Source organism: Dromaius novaehollandiae, chromosome 27 (genome assembly GCF_036370855.1).
Source record: "Dromaius novaehollandiae isolate bDroNov1 chromosome 27, bDroNov1.hap1, whole genome shotgun sequence".
NCBI classification, from domain to species: Eukaryota; Metazoa; Chordata; class Aves; order Casuariiformes; family Dromaiidae; genus Dromaius; species Dromaius novaehollandiae.
The window spans coordinates 4888920-4912877 of record NC_088124.1 but is presented as its reverse complement, the minus strand read 5'-3'; the positions used below and the strand labels follow the sequence as shown (position 1 = coordinate 4912877).

At 52.4% G+C, this 23958-nt stretch overlaps 1 protein-coding gene across 3 annotated transcripts in view; it reads right to left on the bottom strand.

Annotated features, from left to right (window-relative positions):
• Positions 1-21462, bottom strand: part of NFASC (neurofascin) — a 92605-nt gene extending 71143 nt beyond the window's left edge. For all 3 annotated transcript variants that reach the window (XM_064497928.1, XM_064497929.1, XM_064497930.1), the window contains exon 1: positions 21389-21462. The gene's annotated coding sequence lies outside the window, so the exon portion shown is untranslated. The remainder of the gene's footprint in view (positions 1-21388) is intronic.
• Positions 21463-23958: the final 2496 nt, after the last annotated feature.

Genomic DNA, 23958 nt, shown 5'->3' with positions numbered 1-23958 from the left:
AATCGCACATTTTTTATTACCCCTAAAAGCAGCCGCCTTTGCTCAGCATTGGAAGGGAAACACCCTTTTCTGGTATTTGTCAGCAATGTCACAAGAAAACTTGCTTTGACAAATCTCTCTCTTTTTTTTTTTTTTTTTTTTTTTTTGTTAAGATGCTCATTATAAAATTCTCACCCTTTGCAACGCGGCCATTAATATTGCCAGCACAACTACTCCATCTGCCTTCTGAGCCCCCTCCAAAACAGTAATAAGTTAATTGGTAGAAGCATTTGGCTGCAGCACAATAAAGCTGGCACGAAAACAGCTTTTAACCTTCAGGACTGCGTGTAGGATGCAGGATACAGATTCCTCGTTCAGTGTGTTTAAAAAATAATAAAATAAAAGGAATGCATATTGAAAGACCATGCTGATGCTTAGTATTTCTATTAAAATAGCCAGACTGAACCCGAACGGCCGCGCTGGCCTCGCGGCGCTGCTCCTGCGCCTTTGCTCCCAAGCTGCCTCCCAAATCTGCCCTCGTTAGCGCCAGGCGCGACCCGCTGCCAGACAACAGCAGCTCCGGCCCCGACTGCGAAAGCAGGGAGCGAGAGCAACTGGTTTGTGCACTGAGGAGGTGGAGAGGAACAGCGCAGGGGCCAGCTATAAATGATGGATAAGTAACGGGGGGAAAACCCACAAAGCCAGCTGCAAGACTAGCCGTCGTTCCGCGATCGCCATCTGTGCAAGGTCAACACCGAGTCTCCGAGCAGCGTTTGCCTAAGCGGCTGCTTCGAGCCGGAGGGCGCGTGGGATAAGGACCCTCCTGCGGGTTGCAGACCGTCTCCAACATCCCGCAGGCTGGAGGACAGCAGCAGCCCTACGCGCCCTTGCAAACGCAAATCTCTTCTCCCCGGCAAAGGCTGGAAGCAGGGGAAAACGGTTCACTGGATAAATAATGGAATTCAAAATAAAAACAAGCAAAAAAAGAAAAGATAATTCTCAAGTATTCAGTGATTCCACTGTCTCCCACCTCATCTCAAATTCACCCAGCTGATCCAAACACTGCTGTACATGTTACAATGCAAAATGTCTTAGTAAAAGCTATCAAAGCAACTGAAGACCATAGCCAAGAAGAAACGCGGGGCAACGAGGAAGGACTGGGAGCTCAGGGCTGAATCAACAACTTCCACTTCCACATGCCAAACTTTGGACTGAGATCTGGCTGGGGTTTCCTAGCAAACCTCCTCTTTCCTGGGTTTCCCCTGGCAGCGCCCAAGGGGCAGAGAAGCGATCACGTTTGGTGGCACTGAGATCTCTGCGGCAGGAACCGCGCGGGACGAGCCCGGCGGCATGGTGAGGCCGAGCAGGAGCTTCCTAGCGCTTCCCCCGGCCCAGCCGAGACGCCGGGCCATGTGTCCTGGCCGAGCTCCAGCTGGGCGACGGCCGAGCGCCGCCTCGGCGGTTTCACTTCCCGCAAAAGCCGCGGTCTGAGAGGGACCCGCTCTCGGCCAGGCCCCCAACAAGAGCCCGGCTCGGGGCACGACCTCCCAAGGCTTTTCAAAACCTGTTCCCAAGCTCCTTCCTTGGCTTCCCTAGGACAGAAGATGACATACAAATGCAGAGCATGTCCCGCGCTGGCTTTAACTACAGCAAGATGCAAAACAGTAAATGGTTTTTTTCCACGTGGTTTTGAGTAACTTCCTTTCCCCTTTTTCTAACACAAATTCTGCAGAAGTTTTTCCAAGGGAAATTATTCTTACATCGAAGGAACTATGTGAGTCTGTGTTTCGCAGTGGCTTTGCGAGTAGAACAAAATCCAAAAGCAAAACTACACACCAATCTGATTTTATAAATAGAATCCGCTTAAGTGAGTTTCTTGGCCAAAATTCACACGGGGAGCCGTGTCAAGTTGGATCACCGTAAAAGAAAAAAAACACAATACACTGATTGCAAGTTTTCCAATTTTCAGTGTACCGCTAACAGCAATTTTCTTTCCACTGCTCTGCAGGTCTCCCTTGCCCTCAAATATTAGTACTATAACGTGTGCTCCGGTACCGCTGCTGCCAGGCTTGAAGGTGAAGGATGGGTCCCTCCACGCAAACCTGGAGTTGGCATCCAACCCCCTCTGCAAGTCAACGGGATTGAAGAGCCCAAACCCATTTAGACATTTCCCTGCTTTATAACTTTATTAGAGATTTTGATATGCAAGCATATGCTTGGAAGATAGCCACATTAAAGGAAATCATCTCTCCCCAGGGATATTTTTGCAGTGCATTTATTAAACGCCCTCGAAGAACAGAGGGGGAAAAGCCAGCTTCAGTCGGTTTTAAGCTATAACAAGAGATGAGAGAGTCGCTTCTGCCTTCCAGCCCCGCTGCTTGTTTCACTCCTAACGAGCTCCAAGCCGAGGCAACGCGGTCATCACGCGAGCGGCTTCACGTGAAAGCGCCCCGAGCCCGACCGCCTCGGCCCCCCGCGGGGGTCTCCGGACGGAGCTGCCGGCACCCAAGGCCGCTTGGCTTCGAGCACGGGAGGTCCCCGCTCTCGCTGACCAGCGAGGGGACCGGATCCGAGCCCGTTCCCGCTTGGCAAGCGCTTTCCGAAAAAGCGCAGTAAATCACGGCAGTCTGTCAGAGCAGAGCCCATTGAAGCGGCTCAAAATAGCCAGAGAATTTGTTCACTGCTCATAAAACGCTCCTTTTTATGATCCTGCAATTACAAACAGCTGTTTATTTTGCTAGTTAGCATTTTTTTTAAAGCGTTCTTTCCAACGCATAATGCGAAGCGTCAGGCATTTTCCAGGAATTTTCGGCGCAGAGCACGTCTGGCACGCTGCCGCGCGGGAGCCGCTGAAAGGGGGCAATCAGCGCGAGAACAAGCGTCTATTCTGGGCGGCCACCTCGGACCCTTCGTCTGGCACCCGAACGCCGTCATGTGACGAGCGGATGCCAGGCCGGCGCGAGCCCCCCTCCCGCGCAGGCGCGCGTGCCGGGCCGCGTCCCCTGCCTCCTCGCTCGGGGGATCCGTAACCCTTGGTACGCTCAGCGTTGTTTGAAAGCATCAGAGTTTCTGCAAACATCTGCAGCCCGAGTGCCCCAGCCGCCTGCCGCGTCCCCGGCCGGGGCGAGCACCCGCTCCGCCTGCTCCATCGCAAATTATGCTAATTCTTCTTACAGAGAGACGCATGCAAACACTCGCTGTGCCCCGAATCTGGCAGGGCGATAGGCGCCCGCCCGTGCCTGCTCCCATCCCGCTGGAGCCCGTTGTCGGCACGCGAGCGGGGCGCTGCTGGAGCGGCGATGCTGCCGCGCGTCCTGCCCTTGCCCCGTGCCCCGCAAGCCGCCTGCGAGATGTGACGGGCAACCGAGGGCCCTCGCTGCCCTCCCACCGCCGCGGCGGCACCGTTTCGAGCTGCCTTTCGAGCGCTGGGGCTGTGCTGCAGTTGCAGGTATGGAAGCAAGGAGATGCCAGGGCGATAGAAGGAATAAAAAAGCTGAACAGCAGCAAAACGGAGCTTAACCAAAGACTTTGGTTTCTGCATTCCCAGCTTCAGCCGCTCCGTGGGCAGGAGAGAGGCTGATGATCAGAAACTCGAGCTACACGCGGGAGACTGGAGTCGTCAGCAGCTCCTGGGTCCCGACTCCAGGATGGTGATCCCCTGGCAGACGCCTCACGGGGCTCGTCCCACGGACGAGCCAGCAGCCCTTAAACACGGTCATCGCTGCGGCAGGGCTTTCAGGAGAGGCTTCTTCCAGGTCGGCAGCCAGCACCGGGCTCCCACGTTCCTCCAGAGCCCGGAGGCGGCCGAGCAGCCCCTGCTCCCCGGGGCACCGAGCTCTGCAGGGCCTCCGGAGCCGGAGCGCCTCGGCACCAGGAGGGCCTGGGCAGGGCAGAGGAGCAGCGAGACTGCCATTAAATAGTAATGAGAACGCCCCGTGCAATTTGCGGAGGGAAGATGATGCTAATCACCTCCCCAAGGAGCTCATCCGCAGCCTCGCGCCCGGAGGCCGCTGCTCGCTTCGGAGCCTCCCGGGCACCCTCGGGGCTGCCTTCCATGCTGGGAGCGCGGCTGCTCCCGGCGCGCTGCTCCACGCTCCCTGCACCCAGGGACCCTCGGAATCACCCGGTTCCCGCGCAAGACCCATCTGAGCAAAACCAGGGCGGCCGCGTTCCTCAGCTCTGTGTCAGTCAGGCGACCCAGAGAGCAGGGATTGAGGGGCTCGGTGCACACGTCATCCTGGTGCGGTTTGCAAAACAGCAGAAAGCAAAACGAGCCAAAGAATGGGATGGCAGCAGAGAGGAAAACGTGCAGCTACCTTCCTACGGAGCATCCCGCAGGCCGGCGAGGCAGCTGGTCGGAGCAACGCAAGAAGCCGGCGCACACGACAGAAGCGGGTGTTTTTGCAACGCCTCTGCCGCGAGGCTACAGAGGGGCAGGGAGGGAGCCCGGGCGCTGGCCCTGCTCGGCCAGGGGAGGTGTCGCCTCCGCGGCGGCTTGCTTCTCGCCCCGGGAGGTGCTCTGGGTGCTCGGGATGGCAGCAGATCTTCTGCCTCCCGTGAGCCCGCGCCGCTCCCGCCGATGTGCTGAATCCCTCACTGCGTTGCCGGCCCTGCTGCTGGGGGATTTTGCCGGGATTCGTGTGGTCAAGTCCGGGGCGCTGCACCTGGGGGCTGCAGCGCTCTGGTGCTTTGCAGCAGCGCAGACCTGGCACCCAGCTCAGCACGAGAGGGAATCAGCTCCCGTGAAGAAATCCCTGACTCAGGCAAGGTGAGGGACCCGAGTGCCCACCTGTCCTGCACCACCGGCACGGACACGCCAGCCCCGGCCGCGTGGGCCGAGGGACCCCAGGAGGTCGCTGAAGGAAGCGGGATGGGGCAGTGCAGGACAGCCCGGACAAGGACAGGCAGCACGGGGATTCTTCTTCTCTGAGCAGAGATGGAGATCACCCAGCTGCCCCCACAGAAACGCTCTCCCAGCCCCGAGACAGTGCATCCCTGAGCCCAGCAGCGAGGTGCTGCCTCCCCCATTGCCCTGCAGCACCCTCAGCCTTCCCCTCCGAGCAACCCAACACCTCTGCATGGATTTAAGCCACTGTTTCCCTCGGGGACACGGTGCTGACAGGAGCTACCAGCTAAGACAAAGCACTTCGGCGCAGGCCCATGGGAAACGTGTCATCCAGCACCTCCGAACTCTGCTCATCCGCCACCGGCCGCGGCAGCAGCTCCCACCACCCAAAAACCCGGCGAGACCGAAGGGAAGGTGCCCACGCGCCAGCCTGTCTCCGGCCCCGGAGCACCTGGGCGTCAGCCAGCTCGTATCCAGGGCAGCCTGTCCCCGGCTCCCCGGGCTGATCCCAAAGCAGCACTGAGATCAGTCTGCGTTCCAGCCCCAATGTGGAAAAAATCCCCAAAACTTGGATTTCAGGCCCTTTTCAGGCTCATTCTCTCACGGTCCACGGTGTCTTACGCTTTCCCAGTAGCGACTCACAGCTTTTAAAGAACCAACCACAAAACATGAGGTGATTTAATTAAAAAATAATAAAAAATAAAAATAATGGGCACGGCTTGCATATGTATCCCAGTTCCACCGATAATTAGGAAACAGATGGGGGTAGGAGGGGAGGGGGAGGAATCTCTGTTAGGTTAATTGTTTGAAGTCACTAAATGAAATATGGGCAGCCTGATTTCCCCGGGGGCTCATACACAAACTTAACTATAGACTTTTGCAGAGAAATAAGATAAATAAATAAATAATAAAAAAAGGAGTTTCCCAGTGAAGGACAGTAGATTATGACTAATCAGGAAAGACCAGACGTGATAAACCTAAGGAAAAAACAAAGCTCCCCTTTGTGGCTTCAAATGCAGAATTGAGCAATCCGATCCACAGCTTCCCTACCACCTCACCAAAACGCTGTTCCCATTTTCCCGATTAAACGGGTGCAAGCAGAAAAATCTTTGCGGTATTGACTCTCCTCCAGGGAAGGAGGCACTTTTTCACCCAGAGCCCCAAGCCCCTGGGAGAGGTGAGACGAAACCTTTTTAAGGAAGCGCTGAAATCCTTTTGCATCCCGAGACTGAAGGTGCCCTCCGAGGAGGCACCAGCGCACACGGACCGGGAACCTGCTGCCTGGGAACAAAGGCGGCTGCAGCCATTGTTTCCCGGCTCCCGAGCGTTCGCTGCTGATGCTCATCTGACGCCGGACGCTGAGGGGTACGTGCTCACCCCAGCGAACAAGCGCACGCCGCTTCCCACGCAGCGCTGCAAAAGTCACCCTGTAGCAGCAATTCCGCTTCTAGTAACTTCAAGCCTCAAGCGGCTGGTTGGAATGTGATTCGTGACAGCTAATTTAACCAAAACACAATGAAATGAAGTTTAAATAAAAAAAGAAAAACAACCCCTTTCTCCCCCTGTGAAAGGGCACGGTGACCACCACACACTGCTTTCACTTCAGCTCTGCTATCTGCATTTCTCGTTAACACAGAGTAGCTGCAGGGATGATTACACAGCCAGCCTTGCTGATCTGGATTATTTAGATCGGGCATTGCCAACGGACAAGCCAATCCCAAACCAATTTTCAAATCACTAGGAAATTAGAGTTGGGCTAGAAGTGAGCAGGATACAGGGCTCCAACGCAGTGGGACGCTGTGAGCAGGACTGGGCTTTGGGGTTTGGAACCACGAGCCACTTTCCTAGTATTTGATTAGTTACCTCTACCTCTATTTTTCCCCTGTATTCAGGCAAGATATTCAGTGAAATTAAAACACGATCCAGCCTCCTGAAGAGTAAACATTAAAGAGACATAAGCAAGATCCGAGTTCAGAAAGTGAATTACTTCTAATCTGTTAAGACTGCCTCATGCAGATCCTTGCCTGAACCACCACAATACCAAAGAAATCAAGCACAACATGGGGCAACATATGAGAAGCAGCGACCAGGACAGACCGCCACGGACATCACCGGCATCGCTGCCGCACCCAGCCCCGGCTCAGGGCACCCAGCGACGCTGCCTCTCCCAGCCCCACTCCCACCAGGTGGAAGACGATGCAGATCAGCTGCAACTAGCCCAGGGACACCAGCAGCTGCTGGAAAAGGCAGCTACAGCGGCACGTTTCCACTGCCAGCCACACCGCCCACCCCATCATCTCACACCGTCGCCTTGGGGCGACAGGCGGATACGGTTTCAGGAGTTGGTGCCACTGCAGAACTGGTCCTGCTGCAGGAGGTCAGGCCTAATGGTGCCCAAGCCACTACGTCTTGCTGAGCTCCCAGCATTACCAGGTCTGGCCTTGATTCCTGCTGTTGTACCCAGCCTCATGAGGCCACAGCCTCTTCGCTTCCCTGCATAAGAAACAGAGTGGGTTTGGGTCCGTCTGCACGGCTCTGTGGGACTGTGGCACCGGGAGGCTGCAGTATCCACGTGGCACCTCCCAGCGATGCCCCCCAGGGCATATCCTGACCCCCTACCATAATCCACCAAATCTCCGTGGATAATCCCAGATCCTGGCCTTTCCACCGTGGTGGACTCCCACGAGGTGCAGACAGCACATCAGCACCGTCCCCCTCGCAGCGCAAGGGCACCCCGAGGGATCTGCCGCCACACGACTCCAGGCAGCAGCAGAACATCTCCCACCGCAGCAGCTGCGTCTGCTAGCGATGGACAGGCCAGACAGCACCTTCCGGAGGTGCCGTGGAATGGATGGAAAGGCTGGCAGGAGGCAACGGCCTCAGTCCCGCCACGGAAAGCAGAGGCAGGTGGTCAGAAGCAGGGCTCCTCGCCAGCAAAAATTCATCCCTGCTTGGAGATGAACGAAGTCACTAGGGATTAACTCAGTCCAGTATCTCTATAGCTTTAAGTTGGGGACAGCACAAACTGCAGGCCTGGGAGATAGGGAATAATGAGGAAGAATAGAGGTTTCCCAGGGAAAATAAGCCATGTCCTCTTTTCAGGACCCCTGAAGTCCCATTGATCGCTTACAGGCTTGCACTCAGCGAGAAGAGTCCGACATAGCTGGTTCTTCTTTCCCCCGGGAGAAGCTCAAAGAGGCTTTCGGAAGTGGTCGCCTTTCAGAGATAATTAGCTGTTGGAGAGGGACTGGCTTTTTGCAACAGCCAGTTCACTGGGAAGAGGCCCACAAAGCAGCAGCCATAGCAAGGAAAAATTCTGAATTCCTTCTGCAGCTGATACCTGACGCTTTCTCCAGGACTAAACGTGTCCAGCTCAGCAGCTAGAAAACAATTTTAACTTAGAATAAAGCTGTCTTATTAAACCGGAGGCACTCACTGCACCTTGATCTGGCAGCACACAAGTTAACACTGCCTTCTCCTCGATTAGCCCTACAAACCTCTCATACAGAATGATTTTGACAATCCTGCAAAGTTTCTAAACAGAATAAACTAACCAAATTTCTCTTCTGCCTTTGTCCTGCTGGGGACTGCAGAGGGATTTGGGACGTGTGGGCAGGAGGGGGCATTTTAAAGGCAGCAGCAGACATCTGCTCTCCGGAGAGGAAGCCATGGAGCAAGGAGTCACTCGGGTCAGATCAAACAAGGGAGACCTGTCACTTCACATCTGTCTCCATGGAAACTTGCAGTAGGCTCAGACCAGAATTGACAAAGTTATTGATTATGGGTAAAGAGACACTCAGAGATTAACAAAAACAAAAGGTCAGAGGTGCCGATAAAAAGTTAAGTGGTTGCACGTTAAAGCTGATCAACTATGAAGGTTACTTTTAGGATCTCACTGAGGGATTAGGACTGCTAAAACGCTGCACTTTGTTCGGAGCAGAGTGACAAAGGACAGGCCACGGGGGAGCAGATGGCTCCTTTGGGTATCTGCACTCGGTGCAGATCCTCAGTTTTGCTTCCTATCTGCTGTCCCTCTTTACGGGAGGAGGCCAGACCTCAGACCAGACCTTGCCCCATGCGGACAGGAGGACTTGCTGCCCTTAAGCGGGATCTCCTTTCCCACTCTTGCACACTCACAGGCTACCACAGGTCAGACTGAGCAGAAAGCATGAGGAAGGGATATGAATATAGCAGAAAACCCAGGAATTGTCTTACCCATGACTAGAGGCAAATCACTTCCTCCCTGCCTCAGCTCCTCTCCAGAAGGAAGATGCCTTTTATCTGCCTGATTAGCACTTCAAGCTGTATTCTAAAAACCCTCCAAAAGCCCCAATTAATAGTTTAGTGCCTCTTTAGCTTTCCCTGGGAACATTGCTACTCTGCTTGGGGAATCACAGCTGCAGCAATATTCTTGTCTCGGTGCTCTTTTCCAGCCTAGACGCTCATCGCACAAAACCTCTGACCACATCCCGCATCCCACCCAGCCGCGGGGCAGGACCCCATGGGCCCTCTGCACCCGGGACCAGGGCCTCGGCCACCAGCCCCAGCCCAGGCGGATTTGCACCGCCGCAGGCGGGACACAGCCTGAGCAAAACAGGGTCCAACACCGACAGCGCGGGGGCCGGGCTGCACCCCTCCAGCTGGCGGGGGGGCCCTGCTGCTCCCCCCCCGCCTCTGCTGCAGCCACAGCTGCCGGGACAGGGCTATAATTAGGCTCGAGCACATGCAGCCAAGCTCCAAAAGCCTTTCTTTTGCCCTCTAGAGCCCAATGTTGAAGATGACTATGGCTTTGTCACAGATTGCGATTCAGAAATAGAAAGATGGTGGCACACATTGCTCTGAGCTGCACAGGGTCCCTCAGCACCAGGACAATTAGGTTTTTAGTCAGGTGTCAGATTCACTTGCCTGAGACCAGAAATCCCCCTCCGCAGCCTCGTCTACGCCAGGCCACGCAGCCGGGGTGCTCGCACAGCACGGCTCGCCGCAGCCTTGGGCCCGAGCTGGTCCGTCTGAACCCAAACCAGCCCCACCTGACATCTGGCCAGCTCTGCCCACCCCGTTATGGGAGGTGATTGCACCACGGGGCTCCATCTGCCTTCCCACATTGCAACATCTGTTCAGAATCAATACAAGAGAGCTTCACCAATGCAGTGGAAAAGACCCCGTTTTCCCGGACAATAGGCAGCATTAGGGAGAAACTGGACTTTATTGTATAGCAGTGGTTTTCTGCTTTACGGCATGTAACTTCCATTGCTGCGCATGTGGCACATCATCGACGATTGCATGCACTATTTTATTTTGCAAGCACTCCTTTTTATTGAGATCCAGGATTTATTGCAAATTGGTTGACATATGTTGACTTGAACCAGGAAAAGACAGTGATTTAATATGTTCAAGTGCCCACAGACTAAATGTTTTCTGCCTTCCCAGTACTTCCTTTCAGAGGGCTGCAAAAGGTTTTTCACAGGAGGAGAAACACATGCCAGTCCCTGCAACAGGGACAATCCCTCTTGTCCACATATGGGGAAACTGAGGCACAGTACCTAAATGGCTACTTTTTTTTGGGGGGGGGGGGGGGGGTGTCACAGTGTCCTGGTAGCGGAGCTGGGGATTAGAAGCAGGATTTCCAGTTTTGTTCCATAGAATATTTTCAATAGCTTTTGGCTGTAATTTAAGGAGCCTTCCTTAAATTACCTGGCCCTGGTACACCTGCAGCCAGCTGCAGAGCAGGGAGGGCAATGCCCACCCTCTGCGAGCCACCCCGGCACGGCTACACACACTAATGCAAAGCAGTTTTCAGCCTCCGGGCCTCGAACGGGTAGCATTAGCTCAGCGGATGCTCTGTGCCACTGCAGGCAGTCCAGAGCCACTCCTAAGTCAAGCCATACAACCCCTGCCCAAGCACGTCAGGGATTAGACACTGAAAAGTTCATTAGTGCCATTTTCCTACTTATCACAGGCCAAGCTGAGCACAGGGGGAGGCCAGAGCTGGCTGTACTGACTGGTCAGCCACGAGGGCACCGTCCCAGGCGACGCTAAATGGAAGTGACACGCTGCTGCTCGCTGCACTCATGTACAGCATGTGGCTGGAGCTGACACTGTTTGTGCTGCCTGCCTCAAACACGGGGATGACGCTAATCTCTGCTCATGATACACACACGCTGGTCAGGGCTGGTTAAATACCTTCTTAGGACAATCACTGCGTTGCTCCTTATTGCTTCCGTTAACAGGAAACCAAAGTGCAGCAAAGCCAACGCGCTGGCGTGGGGGGCTGTTGGGGGATCGAGGGGAGCCGGCTCCTCGTGCTCGCCGGAGGGAGTGCGGAGCTGGGAAGCCCCCGGGCTCCTTTCACTGCTCCTGCCTGCAGTCACAAATCAGCCTTCTCCCCAACGGCCGAGTTCTGGCTGCCAATACACCCTCCCTGCCAGAATGATGTCCTGTCGGGCTAAAAACTTAGGGGGTGCCTGGGAGCTTCACTTTTCCTCTTATTCGCTCATTTTGTTTGAGCAGGTTCTTTCCAAAGGGTTTCTGCCTGCCTGGATGAACTCTTGGTACGTGCCAGCACATCGATAAAGTGCCTCAAAGTTGAGCATCTTCGCAAACAGGCATCCCTGAGCCCAGCCAAGGGGAGGACCACGTATCCCCCCGCCACACGACCTCCTTGCCTGCTCCTTCGCACGCGGAGTGACGCAGCCCCACGAGCACGGCCAGAACCGCTGCTACGCAACTCGTCCCACTTTCAGCAAGGCACCTCCAACACCACAGGGACCTGCAGGCAGGAGCAGCTGACTGCAGCAGCACATGCTTTGGGTCCATTTACCAGAGATTAAAGTTTTCAGAATGGCAAAAAGCAGCTTGCAACCAAGAGACCATTTTCTTCTTTGCTTAGTGAAATCTTCTCTGTCATGACTCCTAAGCTGAAGTAACTAAGTGGAGGATACTTGCGACTCCTTTCTCACCACACTTGGCCTAAGAACAGATACTGCGCAAGGCCTGTGCCCACGTCTAAGATGTGAGCACAAGGGCTGGCATCCCACTTCACCATCTCAGCTCAGATAACGTAACTCAAGGGGCAGTTCCAAGAAAATAAAAGGGCTTAAAAGAAAGAGGGCTGCTATCCCTCCTAGGCTACTGTCCCTACCGTTCCTATGAAACATCCCTTTACTGTGGGGTCATACACCATAATATTTCTTTTACCTTAAAAGAATGCAGATTTAAAGGCTGTGGTGTTACCCAGAGGACTGGCAATGAATTACAGAACTTTTCAGCCACATATCAGCAGCAGATTCAGCAAGTTGCAAAGGCAACATGAACTTCTTCCCATCCAAGGAACCTCTGGTTGTCTGTACACAGCCAGGTCCCACCTTGACATCAGCAAACAGGAGTCTACGTCATAAAACGCATTTAACAATAATCCCTGTGGATTCATATCGATTGATTGCAGCATCCTCGATTTAATTAGCTACCAGTATAGCTGTTGGCATAGAGCCCAGTGCCAGCTGCAGAGCTAAGAAGGAGTAATTAGTGAGACACCAGTGCTCTCCTGCTCCCAGGACCTGGGCTAGTTGCACTGACTCCACCTTAAGTCGACTCTGCTCAGCAGATGCGCCCTTCCCCTGCGGCAGGGCGTCTAGCATCATCGTGATTTCACATCACTTGCAGCAACAGCAAAGTACTCGCAAGACGTTCTCAGGCAGTGAACGCACTGCAGACCCTTCCAGCCCGCCTCCCGGACGAGCAGACCCGCGTGCAAGCCTCTCAGGTCACTGTTGCAGCACAGGCAGGGCCCAGGGACATTTTCCAGCCGGGGTGTGTGGGTGTGGATTTCGAGCCTGCAAGAGGTGGTTTCTTCCCTACAGTCTGCTACACTGCTAATAAAAGGCATCAGCCCCATGCTCCAGGCTAGGGACAGGACAACAACAGTAGTATATGTAAGAATCAGACAGATGAGGACATATTCAGGTCTAATCTTACACAATCCCAGATATCATGCAGGACTGTCTCCTATGATTATGAGGCTATTTTTTCCACCCCTTCAAAGATGTTTTTTTATATACATACACACACATTTTATACATATAAAATCTCAGTGCACTAACATCATATTCTGGCAAGCAAGATCACGTCTAAGGGGAAACAAAGCCATAGCTGGGCTACCAGAGATTGACAAGAACAAGGAAGGAGAAGATTTTTCAACAGCACCAGGAGAGGCAAATGCCATTTAAAACCAGACATTGCTCTGGCAAAGCCCAGATTGAATGAAGACTAAATAAGAGCTGACAAGCTGACATTTGAAAATGCAATTAGCTGCCTTGCAGAGCCACCCTGTTATCTTATTGTTAATTGTATGTTTGCTCATTCTGAGAGGCAATACACTTATTTGAAACTCATTCTTAGACTATTCTGCTTTGACTGGTCCCTTCAACCAAGGACTCCCCCACCCCCCAAGCCCTACCTCACTGGTAGGGTGAGTTCAATATCCTCAAAAGGACCACTGAATTGTGTGCCGTATAAATGCCACCGTAAACACGCTCTTCAGCAAGTAACTAGAGCAGCAAGTTAATTCCCAGGATAATAGGTGCTCAGGAACAACTGCATGACAAGGAGAGAGCTGAGATTCACTGCATTAATTTCCTATTTATGCAGTTCCAGAAAAGCACCATTCCTGCCCAGAAATGACAACCCCAATCCAATGAATTTAACTAACCTGTTTCTGCAATCGCTTAAACTGAAGTTTTGCAATCAGGCTTTTATTCCTTTTTAAACAAGTTCCTAACTCCTCTCTTACTTGTGATAACGTTCTCTGTAAAATGTATTAGCGTGGGTCATAGACCAGGGCCATTTTATAGGCACGAATGTAATTCATGTTTGTTTGCCCTGCAAGGCAAGTTATGAAGAAGGAAGCAGCATTACAGCTGAGCACGCATAGGGATCCCATGGATAAAAAGCCTGCCAGAAACATTTGGAAAGCACAGGATCCCCAGCTCATCTCCTGGCAGTCACAGGAGTCCCACCTCCATCTGAAAACCAGAGCTTCGAAGAAAAGTTGATCTGCTTGGAGGGGAAGGTTAGAGTAGCAAGGCAGACAAGGGTAGTGGAGCCCATGAAACACAACATTCGAGAGCAGCCTGCTATACTAGGCTCAAGCCAGATTAGCCTCACAGCTGTCACCATGGTCAGGAGAATTCAGACGAGGTCAACCACAAATACATAGCCACGGACCCAGCTGCTGATATGGCTGGAAAATAAAACCCTGTGGGCCTTGGCATCTGGATACCAGAGCTGTCAATAGAAAATGTCAGGCTGTGATATGCAACACAGTATTTTGAAGGACAGGTTTACTGTACACATATTTAAGTACATCCTAATAAGTGCAGCCCATGTATTCTGTATCAACTAATACACGTATGAACTAACCCTAACTTAAGCTTTGCTTGGCGTAAGCAGGGGGATACTTAGGTTTGACTGAAAGTCCAGATCAGCTTCTTAAATATTTTATATTATAATCCATATTTACTAGATACAATGGAGGAAGGAAATAGGAGTAGATATTTACTAAATAGGTTGATTTGATATGGCTTACATGAGTTGTTCTCAAAGCACACTCATATGCATAGCTTCACTGCAGAGGGCATCAAATCCTGCCTCTCTGTGCTGTTTTGAATTTGCAATGGGAGAAAAATGAGAGCCAAGATTTCACTCCCCAGCCATGCTGCAAGACTTGCAGTTCAGCCACACACAGGCTGCTCAGAATGACAGTGCCAAAACGTGGTCTGGGGTGTGCCAGATGTATCATGAAGGGGAGGCGAGCCTAAGAGGAGCTTCAGGGGTCCCATACATGCTGTCACATGTGCGTGGCTACAAAGCATCAGTTCTCTCATTCCCCTCCCTCCCACTCGCCTGCACACATCTGTGAGCACGTCACAGGGATTGAAACAGAAGCCAATGAGCTTGCAACAAGCAGTCTTTGTTGCTGGGTCTGTTAGGAATCTGAAAGCAAGATTTCACGAATCCTGACACCATTTAAGTGACAGCAAGAAAGAGGGCTTTTTCTATGCCCTTAACTCAATAAGGGTACAGCTCAGCATACAGATGTGTCTTTATCAACTGCAGAGCCATGCTGTGCTGTTAGGCATATTAGTAACTCTCCCAACTATCACAAACAGGGCTGTGTAATTAAATGCGAGGCGGCTGGTGGTACCATACCCTACTGTGGAACCGTTAAGAGCCTGCGAAACAAGAAGGCGCAGGCTGGCTCCAAGTACTAATCATCTAAATTGCTCAAGCAAGAGTGACATTTTATACCACTTGCACACCAGAGCAGAGGCAGCTCCTCATTAACTGAGCAGACTACATGCAAAGCTTCCAAGAACAAGTCAAGAGTCAGGGCTGGCTTTCAGCTTTTCAGGGTTTTGATAGAGGGTGGGAGGGGAGCACTGTAATTCCACTCCCCCACTCAGGGAGGGTGTGAAGAAAAAAAAAAAGAAAGAAAAAAACCCCAAACAGTTATTTTCTACTTTTATAAGATATGGCAGGCAATCTTTGTGCATGGCAAAAGGCACCCAAAGTGATCCAGAGAGGGAGGGTTCAGTTCTGGCTCCTGATGGTGGAAACCCCTAAAGTAAAGTTACACAGGATCATAGAATATGTCCGGTTGGAAGGGACCACAGTGAGATCATCTAGTTCTACTGTCTGCTGAAAGCAGGATCAGCCGTGTGACCAGACCAGGTTGCTCAGGGCTTTATCCAGTCCGGTCTTGAAAACCTCCAGGGGTGGAGACTGCCCAGCCTCCCTGGGCAACCTGTCCTACCGCCTGAGGTTGTAACCTCACGTTTCAACTCATCCCTGTGGTCTCTTCTCCTTCCCAGGCACGGAGGGGACCGGTGGGGGCAACAGGAGATCGGCAGCCGGCTGAGGCCCGCGGCGGCCCTTCAGCACCCTGGAGAGCTGCCGCGCCCCGCGCAGCCCCCGCGCAGCCCCCGCGGCGGGACGGAGCAGCGGGAGCTGCAGGAGCAGCGGGAGCTGCAGCCTCTGACCGCCTCTGCGGGGGAGCAGAGGCAAATGGCTCCCCGGAAACCCGCGTCACCGCTACCCAAGACGTCGCACGCAGCAACCGGGTAACAGTCGTAATTATCTCCCTTTCAATCCGAGCGCATTGTTTACGGGACGCGTTTGCGTTCTGAGCAAAAACAGCTGCTTTGGAGCCTGAACTAAATGCCACGCCAGGGGAAACCACAAAATGAAACCCCAGCAGTGCACCAGAAAAGCCTGCTTTCCGCCACACTCCTGGGATTCCTGATCTGAGATCCCATTGCTGACTTATCTCGACTTTATCAATAACAAATGATTTATTCACTTATTGAGCTATTTATTATCTTGAATCATCTCCTCTGGAAAAGCCCTGATCTGGTCTTTCTTCCGTCCATCTGCACTCATTTCCTTATAATTCCCTGACCCATGGTCATTTTCATTCTTCCCTGCTAACTCAGAATAAACCATTCTTTAAACATTTTTCCTTGATGAAGTTTGGGGTTCAGATGCTCTCAGTGATCCAACAGGCTCACACCACCATCATCTGTGCTTTTGTGCATCTCTAATACATATTTAGATCTTATCTGGAATAAAAGTCAGCATACATCCCACTTGTGCACTCAGGCGCAAACACCACCAGGACACCAAGCAACTTAAAAGCAGAAAGCTTGAATACTTGTCCAAGACCACTGCTCTCCAAGGAGTGCCTAAAACACAGAAGCCTTTTTTCCTCCTCAGGAAGGGACTATATAGAGGGGGAAAAGAACATGAGCAACAAGTCAGTGCACTAGGCAATTCCCTCAGTTAAAGAGGCACTGCGTTCTCTTAACTGGGCTACTCAAGGTCACTGGGATGACTAGGAAAAGTAGGCATTTTATAGTAGAAAGATGACTTCACTACATTTTCTGCAGGTTAAAGCAGAGTACTACCCACTCCACAACTAACACTGCAGTTGCCAACCTTGCCCACCAGTGCCTGGGCATTTCAGGATCAAGATGGTGTGTGGTTTGACAGCGAGTCAGTGTCACGCTTGCTGTCACTTAGGTCTGCAGGAACACACCACTCCCCATGCTGGATGCTAGCAAAACATACCGTCACAGAGGCATAACGGAGGAGAAACCTCCCGGGCACACAAAGGAACCTCCAGCCACAATGTCACGCAGCTGGGACCAAACATCTTGCACCAAGCCTCTGGGTTACGCCCCCTCTTGAGTAGGTATCTGCAAGGACCAACGTTTCCTTCCAAAACAAAGGTGGGAGAGCAGCATCTGGGATAGCCCATGCCAGGTATTTGCCAGACAAGGCCTGTGTCAGGCTTTGAACATGCTTGTAGCCTGCGATCGGGGACAGCTGTGCCTGCAGCAGCAGGTCCCGGCTGGGTAGGCCTGCCCCAGACTGCACAGGCCTTCATTTACGAGGGCATCAAACCCCCTCAGATTCCCCGGGAGTCACCAAGACCAGAAGGTGCTCGGTACCATGCAGGTTTGGACCTTCACATTACGAAGCACCATCCTTATAGTGCGGATACTTCTCTGGCAGCCTCAGAAGCCAGCAGCCCTCAGTTAAACTTTATCAAGTACCAGATGCTGGACAACACTCACAAGGGATTTCCAGACACTGCTTTTTGATACAAAATCTCCATTCCCTGGTCCCAAGGCCCATAGCCTGCTCTTTGCCCAGCTCTGCCTGGTGTCTGCACAGTTGCGAAGGTCTGCTCGTCTAGAGGAAATAAGAACGCAGCTGAACCGTGAAGGCTTTGCCCTCTCCTGTGCCCTCAGGCTGGTCTCTCCAAGCGGCACTCCTGCGGCCCCAAACAGAAGGTGCAGGAGGACCCAGGTACGACCAGCAGCACGATGATGGGATGCGATCCAAAGGGCAGCAGCCTACGAACTGAGGGGAGCTGAAGAGGCAAGGCAGAGACTCGTCCCTACGTATCACCCTTGAGAATTGCTACCTGGCTTAGCCCTGCAAAACCATCTCTACTTGTTCAGTTGTTAATCCTTTGCTTTCTATCTCATTAACTAGGAATCGTGATCCCTATAAGCAGGGCTGAGGTCTAAATCCTCCTCTATTTTAATCCATAACAACACAGCAAGGTTTCTTTCAGCTCCAGATTAAAAAAAAAAAAAAAAAAAAAAACTGTTTAGCATAACAACAACTTCAAGCTAGTTCAGTCTGAGCTGGGTCTCCAGAATTATGCAACAACTATCCTAGACAGCAAAGGTGAAAAAAAGAATGAAGCTACAACCTGCTTCAGCAGAAAAAGACAGCAGAAGTTGTCCAACAACAACCAAAATAAAGAAAACAGTTTTTGAAAGGAGCTACCCACAGGGCACGGAGACAAGCTAGACTCTCTGACAAGATTTGCTAGAGCCTTTCAAAAACTGTAACTCAGTACAGTTCTTGGTTTGGGGCTGGCTGCTTGCTTTTAAGATATGAGGGAATATTTTTGATAAGGGCAAACTAAACCAAAGCATCAAAGACCCAGAGGGGAGGTAAAAAGAGTTTAGGTTTATTTCTTGAGTTTTTAGGAGTCTCTCCTCCCTGCTCCCTCCCCCCCCCCCCCCCAGAAAAGGTTTTGTTTTTATTCAAGTGCAAATTGAATTTCTATATGTGGTTCCAAGAAATTCATAGTAAAGTGGAATGGATTGAAGTCTTCACAGTTCAGCTGCACTCTTATTTCATCTAAACAAGCAGACCTTTGCAACTGTACAGAAACCAGGCAAATTCACACCTTCCTTGAAATTCTGTAACAACACAATTGAAGGAGCTCTGCCCTGCTGCCCGGGTTTATCTGCATATAAGTTTATATGCTGATAAGATTTAAGAGCATAATGCTACAAAGACAACTAACTAAAACCCCCACAAAAGTCAATCCGCACGTGCTACTTCTCTGTAGAGAAGGAAGAAAGTCAGCAACTCCTTTAGAAGTCTCACAGCTTAATGTCTGCAGAACCATCCAGGGAATCTGGCTGTTTAATTTCTCCAGTTCCCTTTAATAGTCTCAGGTGTAAACCTTTTACTCACAGTCTCCTCTTTAACAGAGCACACCAAGAATAAAATGCAGCAAGAGCTCTCCGAAGCTCCGAGTAACCTGCACAGCCCTCACTCCACCCAGGTGGTCTTCATTTCTACTGAAATACTGAAGCTTAGCAAGAGAGTATTTTATTAGACACACAATAACTACCCCACTTCTGGTAAGTGGGGTTGAGGAGATGACAGGACTTAGGACTCGGGTTCTGGCAAGGTACTTGCTATTTATGAATAATTCAAGCAGCAAGTCTTCTCCCAAGGACACTGTTTTCTAGGTCACCTGACCAGGCCCAAACAGAGCAATGGAAGTAAAAATTGCTTCCATGGAAAGAGTCAGACTACTTTAAAAGCCACATATTTCCCGTTTCCCCTCAGCTTGTGGGCAGCACTCCAACAAAAGCCCCTTCACTTCCTACCTATGCACATCCTTCCCTTGGAATTTGCATCTCCGGATCACAGGCAATGCCAACAGCTACCTGGGTCTCCACATACAGCTTTTCCTTTATTTTCACACTCAGTCCATGACACGCAATATTTACATGTTACAATCCACACTCGAACATGACACCTTCCCCAGCCGCACGGCACCGGCGGCACCCAACAGCTCACCACAGCTTTTGGGGCCTCCCGTCAGAAGAGGGTCACAGGGAGCAGGACGCAACGATGCCACGATCTGCACACAGGGACCTCGGCCCTGCGAGTGGCCTCCTTGCAGTATCTCGCGCAGCTGGCAGGAACACAGATATGAAGGATTATGCCTCATCTCTTGCTACTATGAGTAAAGATACTTGACCATTTTTGATGCCTGGGCACTGCAGAAAGCCTTTTTGGTGGCACTTTGCCAGCATTAGCACTGAATATACAAAAGACCCATAGACGTGAAGACAGTTAGATCACAGCTAGGCAAATAATTCATTATGAATTAATATCATTTGAGAGCTTGGGATATTTTCCATTTAATCATTAGCTGGGAGAAGAGATGATTGGATTGACTAGATTGACTTTAAATCAGATCCTTAGCCATAGCCAAGGCAACAAAACTCAGGAAACATTGCGGCTTACAGTTCCCCCACCGGGATTTAGTGAAGATGACTTCGGAGCTTTGTGGTTACAACAGTCAACACCAACGCACAGTTTTAGCTCAGAGGCAAGAGAGCCAGACCCCAGACCTCTAAACAAATTCAACTTTTAAATTTAAAAACTTGAGCCCATTCTCAGTTAGCCAGGATGATTCCCATGCATTATTTATGCAGCGCTCACATTACAGCTACACAAAAAAGGGAAGTCAGCAAGGGCCCCAGCCTGGAGCCGTGATGCTGAATTTGAGTAGTTATCTTTCAAGGTAGGCTGTGCAAGGAAGTTTTCTGGAAACAAAGCAGTCATGCTGACAACGGGTTTAGCTGTCTGCCAAAGGGCAGGCATTTTACAGAAACACAGCCAACAATAAAGGACCCAGTATCTCAGTAAGAGTCACTAGATTCTTGCTTTTGTCCTGAGCGCCTGATAGGAGCACCCCGGAAACACCGACATCTCCACAGTATCCATCTTAAAGCAGCCAGGCGTCTGGTCAGCATTTCAATATCCCAGTTTTTCTGCAACGTGCACATCCCCCTGCCCCTTTATACTGCCACCATCTCAAAAAGAGAGCAGAAACATCACAATTTGACTTCCAAAAACGCTCGATAGGCTATGCACTACTCCCAGGAGCCGACCTTGAGAGAAGAAATCTCAAAAACAACACCCAAAAGGAAAAGGAAAAACCCATCCAAGAGACAAGCCCCAGGCCCCTTTCGCAGGTCCCGAAGGGACGGGGTTTTCTAGGGGAAAACCTCCCCGGTCCCCAGGCAGGACGCAGCCCTCCTCCCCGGCCTGCAGGACCCGACGTCTCACCAGCACGCCCAGAGTGCATTTTTCTGTGCCCTGCTCTCCCAGGAGCAGCTAAGGCCGCGTAAGGAGACACCCCGCCGTGCTCGAACCCAACAGTACCTCTTCCAGGCCCACGAGACGCCCACCTCGGCCACGGCCGCTCGCACGCAGACCCTTCTCCAGCCCTTGCAGCCGGTTTCTGCGCGTTTTGCAGAGATTGGGAACAGCTGAGGCATCCGCAGAGCCACAAGCACGGGTGATTCAGCACTTTCCCCACCTCCAGAAGCCCGATCGATGGCAGCTGGCCTCGCCGCCGGCCCCGCCGCGACACGCAGATTGAAAACGCAGCCGCCGCCGACCAGCGCTGCCCGGCACGGCAGGGCCCGGCTCGGTCCGCTGCAGCAGCCCGGTGCCCCCGGGCAGGCCCAGGCCCTCAGGCCGGCGAACGCATCCCGCCAGCGCAGCGCGTTGCACGGGGAGCGGAGCAACGCGGCGCCGGGCGCAGCGCGGAGCAGCCGCCCGCGGCCCCGTCCCGGGGGTCCCACCGCACGCGCGGGCACCGTGCCGTGACGTCAGAGCCGACCGCCCCCCCGCCGTGTCCCCCCCCCCCAGCCCCGCCGGGGCCCCGCTTACCTGCGCCGCCAGTGCCGGGCTCGCCGCAGCCTGCGCTCGGTGCGCCGCACTGCGCGCTCCCGGCTGCACTGCGCGCTCCCGGGGTGGGAGGGAGCGCGCACCGGGGAGGAGGAGGAGGAGGAGGAGGAGGAAGCAGGAGGGGAGGCTGGGAGCGGTGCGCTGCGGAGGGACCGGCCGCGCGGGGCTGAGCGCAGGGGAGGGGGAGGGATTAATTAGCGGCGGCCGCGCAGCTGGAGCCCGGACACCGCCCGAGCAGCCCCCCAAAGCCCGGGGCTGCAGAGCTGCGCGGGGCCCCGGCCCGAAAGCCGGCCTCGGGGTACCTGGGGGGAGCTTTCCTGGCGAGCCAGGCCTGTCCCAGCCCCCGGGGCAGCGGCCTGCAGCCGGGGGTGCTGTGCATCCCACCACCCCAGGGCGCCTCGGGGGGGTCCCTCACCCAGCCGGGACGAGGAGCATCAGGAGCATCGCGGCTCTGGGGAAGACACGGGTGGGCAGCGACCTGCAATCACGCGCGCTCCCCCGCCGGGCCACCCAGCAGAGGCTCCTGTTAACATCACAGCCCAGACATGTCTTCAGTGACTCGCTTATCAGAAATGTCACTTTAATTAAAACCTCCTCCATCTAGGAAACACTCGCAGCGAGATCTGCCGCTGCCCCCTCCGTACATTTTATTACACTACAAATATTCTGCTGAGGTTGTGAAACTTTAACTAATATAGACGTATTCTCTAGCAGCAACAAACTGATCCTTATTGATTTAGCTATCTTCTAGGCAACATATATTGAACAGGCTGCTACACATCATATATCCTCATCCTCTAAGGGCTGATTGCAGAAAGTGCTGAGCACCCCAGCTTCGCCCAAGAGATGCCTTTGCAGTTAGCGTGTCACTGCTCCAGGAAAGCCAATTAAGAATTTACATGCCCCAAAGTTAAACATATGCCCAAGTATTGTCCTGCTGGGTCTACTGGACCTCCGGAGAAAAGCGCCTTTCCCGGGGGATCTGGAAAAGGAGCTGCAGAAACCATAATTCTGATCCTGAGTAGGAGATGCAGTTGTATGGGAACAGATTCAGAGAGCAGGTGTTGCTGGGGAGCAACAACCCAGCTGCTACAAATAAAGATAAATCAATTAAGGGTAATTGAGACAATGCAGGACCCAGCACCGAACAGTGCTCCAGCCCCCCATTCCCAGCTGCCAGGATTTTGGTGAACAGAGCAAAAAGCCAAACCACACACTTGAGCAAAGTGGGATCAGTAACAACTAAAGCACAAGGAACCCGGGCTCCTGAAGCTGGGGACCTTGCGCTATCGGTGTCACTGAGGCACAGGCTCACCTCCCCTCCCCTCCCCGAGGGCTGCTCAGCACCATCGGAGACATTAGACTCTGTCAGGTTTCGCCATTTCTGCAGGGATCCCGTAGTGTAGCTATATTTAGGGCAGGAGTGGGTAAAGTCATTCTTCAAGAGCTCCCTCTTAAACAGTATCGAGTGCTCTTCTAAGATGCTGATTACTGTTAGCTCCAGAGGGATCTGAGGGCATGCTGCACTTCACAAGAGCTGCTCAGTGCCTGGCCAAATTTATTTCTCCTCGTTCCTATAATTTCTGTCCCTTCTCTCCTGTTAGTGGTGTTCATTGCAAAGCAGCCCACTGTGCAGGAGAGGAAATATCCCTTCTTGCTTTTGGAAGTCTCTTTGCAGAAAATCCCAGTTGGAGGAAAATGCTACTTACTTCCATCACACAAATATCAGTTTGCAACATGCAGCGTTGATCTGTTTGTGCATCTGATCGCAAATTCATCCACTCTTCTTTGTGGCTCCCTCCAGGAGATGCACCAGAAGAAACCAAACCTGCCTAGATCATCTCTGGTGAGCTGAGCTCTGATGAAATGCTTGGAGACTGCCCAAATGGGGGTGCATGGGGGAGGCGAAACCGAAAAGTGCCTCCCTAGCATGCATTTCTGTCCAGGGATAATCAAACCTGGTGGTGAAGTAAGGATCAAAATGGTCAAGACAGAAATAGTTTACTGCAGGCCACTGGCAGCTTGAGATGAGGCAGAAAACATGCGATGGAAAATGCTCCCTGTACATTTAAGACACATTTGTGCTAGTTAACAACTAAAACTAGCATGAAGCTAGTTCCAGGTGCTTGGGATTTCCCAGCAAGCATTCAGCTGAACTAGAAGATCATCCCACACCAACAGGGAGAGACATATGTGCATTGGTTACTGAGCCAAATCTCCCTGCGGGGCAGAGTCCAGCCCGGGGAGGTGAGGAGCTGGCGGCAGTGGTGTGCTCCCTCCTCAGCTCCTGTTCCCTGTCAGATCCACTCTGGATAGTTGTCCTCAGTCAGGAGATCCTAGAGGGTCCCTTCCTTTGTCTTCTCCCTAGAGATCCACTGCAATCTAATTAGTGTGGTTAACCAGGGAATGGGCAACGAGGGGAAATTAGATGAGTTCATCTCCTCCGAACAATCTCTTCAAAGCAAATATCGATTGGCCTTAAAGCATTTGCACTTGTGAAGATGGATTCATGGGCGCCCTGCTATGACACTCGAGCTATTCAGGAAAAGTTA